The following is a 4541-nucleotide window of genomic DNA, read 5'->3' on the forward strand; positions in this document are numbered from 1 at the left end:
TCTGCATCTTAACTGTACCAACGTGTTATGCGAAGTTTCTTGACAAATTTCAAGTTTATTCGAACAAAATAATGCACACTATAGAAAGTAGAATCTATAGATGAGCGAAAGCATGGCTGAGTCGATTTTTTTTGCCCGTGCACACTCGCATATGACGTCACAGCCCTTAACGTTTCCATTGAAATCGTGACGTCATGCTCGTTTGGAGACACGTTTGACAGTTCGTTTGGAGACAGTGGATTTATCTTCGCTCATCTATATATTCCACTATCTATAGTTTGAATATGAATCTGAAACATACATTTCCCCAGCAGCTGTTCTAGTTTCATTTTTTATACCAGTCAAATGTCAAAAAAATAAAACTGGTGTAACGCTCCGTTCTATTTTCTGCAGATTTGCACCACGATTGAACCATGAGAATCAAATATTTTTCAATTGTTTTGGTGTATGGATGCGTCATTTTATCTACGGATCAATCCACTTTGCAATTACGGCGCCTTTCTTGGCAGTAAGATATGGACATGACATCAAAAATTTCCAAAGGCAACTACATCGTCAAGCCACAGAAAACAGACATGGAGGCTCGAACCAAATTTCTTCCAAAACATGTGTAAATAAACAAACCGAACCTCAACGCCATCGACGTCGACATTGCAACTCACAATCTCATTTTGACAACACGATGGCACTGGTATGCTCTTCCATGCATAACGACACTAGCGCATAGTGGCATTTTTGATCTAGCGCTGATTCTGCACGAGATAACGTCGACATTCCAAAGTAATTGCAAAATGAACAGTAAAAAAATATCACAACATAGCGAGTGCAGCTTCAACGTCTGTTATCTGTGATCAAGTCTCGTTGGATAAACGTACAACTCGTGCTGAAAAAATCTTCCTTTTGCAACTTGTTGCACAAACTACTATTTAAAGACACGTTGAAACGCTCCCACCGAAAGGTTTTCTTCTTTTAGTTGTTTTTTTAATCTAAGTGCGTTTGACGTTTGAAATGCGTTGCAGTTATCAACTGGCTAGTGTAAATGTTTTTTTATGTTTTAAATTTTATTTAATCCTGAGACCAGGGTTGGGAAAAATCAAATTTTCGAAAAATCGAGAATGATCAAGCTCACCAGCGATTTTACTTTTAAATTATCAAGTGATTAAAACTCGCCAGCGATTAAGAATCGTTTGAAAATCGTATCTTGATTTGAAGAATTTACCGTTACATTTTGAACTCTTTTTCCTCACTAGCATGAAGCTATAACGCCAATTAGAAGATATAACGGGACTGTTAACAATTAGCTATTATTAGTGAAGATTAATGATTGAATGAAAATTCTGTGTTTATTATCGTTTGAGTACAAAATTTGAGAAGTTGTCGCCGGTGACAACTCGCCTACTGTTTTCACGTGAGAAGTTTTCACATGAAAATTGCAATCATGATCGTCTGATAATGATTAAGCACAACACTGCCTGAGACAAAGATATAATTTTTGTAATATTTCTATAATTTGCATATGAGAGTCGCAGAATTTATAAGACCATCATTATCGGTCGCGAGCATTTTAATCACCCGCGCAGCGCTTTCATTTTAGTTTCGCCACTCGCTTCCGCATCGGTCACTATTTTCGGCTCTCAATTTGGTTGCTGTATTCCGTACCGGTCTACAAGGTACTTTCCCAAATTTTATGCCGTCGACTAACACCAATTGCAAGAGAGTTCGTGGGGCAGTACCAGGCGGGATTTATGGGTGAACGCTCTACCACAGACCAGGTGTTCGCCATACGTCAGGTATTGCAGAAATGCCGCGAATACAACGTGCCCACACATCATCTATTCATCGACTTCAAAGCCGCATATGATACAATCGATCGGGACCAGCTATGGCAGCTAATGCACGAAAACGGATTTCCGGATAAACTGATACGGTTGATCAAGGCGACGATGGATCGGGTGATGTGCGTAGTTCGAGTTTCAGGGCATTCTCGAGTCCCTTCGAAACCCGTAGAGGGTTACGGCAAGGTGATGGTCTTTCGTGTCTGCTATTCAACATCGCTTTGGAGGGAGTAATACGAAGGGCAGGGATTGACACGAGTGGTACGATTTTCACGAAGTCCGTCCAGTTATTTGGTTTCGCTGACGACATTGATATCATGGCACGTAACTTTGAGAGGATGGAGGAAGCCTACATCAGACTGAAAAGCGAAGCTAAACGGATTGGACTAGTCATCAACACGTCGAAGACGAAGTACATGATAGGAAGAGGCTCAATAGAGGTCAATGGCCGCCACCAACCACGAGTTTGTATCGGTGGTGACGAAATCGAGGTGGGTGAAGAATTCGTGTACTTGGGCTCACTGGTGACCGCCGATAACGATACCAGCAGCGAAATTCGGAGACGCATAGTGGCTGGAAATCGTACGTACTTTGACTCCGCAAGACGCTTCGATCGAATAGAGTTCGCCGCCGTACCAAACTGACTATCTACAAAACGCTTATAAGACCGGTAGTTCTCTACGGACACGAGACCTGGACGATGCTCGTGGAGGACCAACGCGCACTGGGAGTTTTCGAAAGGAAAGTGTTGCGTACCATCTATGGTGGGTTGCAGATGGCGGACGGTACGTGGAGGAGGCGAATGAACCACGAGCTGCATCAGCTGTTGGGAGAACCATCCATCGTTCACACCGCGAAAATCGGAAGACTGCGGTGGGCCGGGCACGTAGCCAGAATGTCGGACAGTAATCCGGTGAAAATGGTTCTCGACAACGATCCGACGGGAACAAGAAGGCGAGGTGCACAGCGGGCAAGGTGGATCGATCAGGTGGAGGACGACTTGCGGACCCTCCGCAGACTGCGTGGTTGGCGAAGTGCAGCCATGAACCGAGCTGAATGGAGAAGTTTTTTATGTGCAGCACAGGCCACTCCGGCCTTAGTCTGATGATAAATAAATAAATTCCGTACCGGTGACGTTTCCCAAGCAACCAGAAGTTCAGATTTTACTTAAATTTACTCTTAACCGAACTAATTGGTTCACTATGGTTCACATCAAGTTCCAAGCATCCTTAACGGAACTTTAAAGTTCACTTTTACGCTCCCACCATACCAAAAATTACATACTTGAAATGAGAGCTGATTAAGCCAAAATAGCCCTTCTTATCCGAACTTCTGGTTGCTTGGGTTGACAGTTGACAGTTCATCAAATAGCAGCGCTCTTATCGCGCTACCAAATTTGGTCACCTGTCAGTCGCGCTTCTGTTATAGCAGCGCGTTTAGTAGCGACTGGTAAAGTGTCAAGTAATGATATTGCGCTGCCAAACGGCTTAAACTCACCACTGGTAATCTTGCTCTTTAAGTAAAAAAATCTATTTTATATTCGCTGGCTTATTGATTGTCTTCAAATATTGCTTTTTGCATTGAAACTTTTCGTTTCGTCACTGAAACCATTGACACTTGTCTTCAGCGACTGCTTCCGCGATAGAGCATTTGCACATTTTATTCACTCATACATCTATATTGCTGTCAAAATGTGCATTTGACCATTAAATTTTCAGCTAAAAGCTTTATTTTTGACACCGGTGCACTCACACAACCAATCGACATCAGTTGTCAAAAAATCAGGAGTACCAACTTGACCACTATCTCCTTGTCGCCGAGTCTGACGCTGAGTGCTCGGCGCGGAAACCCAAAGGTGGGAATAAAATTTTGGGGCTTATGCGCAATATCTTATAATATAGATAAGTCTTCAAATATTTTGAAAAATCTTCAACAGGTCTTCACGAAATAAATGTCTTCACAGAGATTCAAAAATGTCTTCAAATTGAAGACATCGGGACCGATTTGCGATTTGGGCGTAACTTATTTTGTAAACAAACATTGGAAGGCGAATTCCTGCTAAAGTAAGCATTTTCTAAAGAAACCACGGTATGCATCCAATAGAATAGGCTTTCCTCTATCAGGTAAGGGAATTAGTTTTGGAGAAAAACGCTTGCAATCTACGCAATCAATAGAACAATGTTTGTTTACAAAACAGGAGGGTGAAACGCCTGTCATCCGCTAACAATGGCACTCTGCCCAACATCGTTTTTTGGTACTTCTGTTTTTGGTACCCAGTTTCTGAGTAGTATACCCGAATTCAGCGCTCATCGTACGCAGTTAGTGCTAATTATCGGCAATTAACTTCTCCTGGCGAAAACATGCAATCAGTTCAGGTACATCGAGCCCGAGATCGAGCCCTTTGTGATTGTATGCCTTCTTTATGTCGAAATATAGCTCGTCGATGCTTCCGAAGTTTTGTTATCATGAATTAAACGAAATTAAAACAAAAACATTGTACGCCATATTGAATGAATGGTGGGTAGGCGTATTAGCCTTCTCTTCAGTCCCCTGTTACAAAATAAGTTACGCCCAAATCGCAAATTGGTCCCGACATATTGTCTTCAAATCTGGCATCTCTGCAAGCAACTCACCCCTTGGCAGAGAACAATCAATCCCGCCCGTTAATGTTGAATATAAATTTGCCACCAGGGATTGTTGTAGAAA

Source organism: Armigeres subalbatus, chromosome 3, assembly GCF_024139115.2.
Source record: "Armigeres subalbatus isolate Guangzhou_Male chromosome 3, GZ_Asu_2, whole genome shotgun sequence".
Lineage (NCBI taxonomy): Eukaryota > Metazoa > Arthropoda > Insecta > Diptera > Culicidae > Armigeres > Armigeres subalbatus.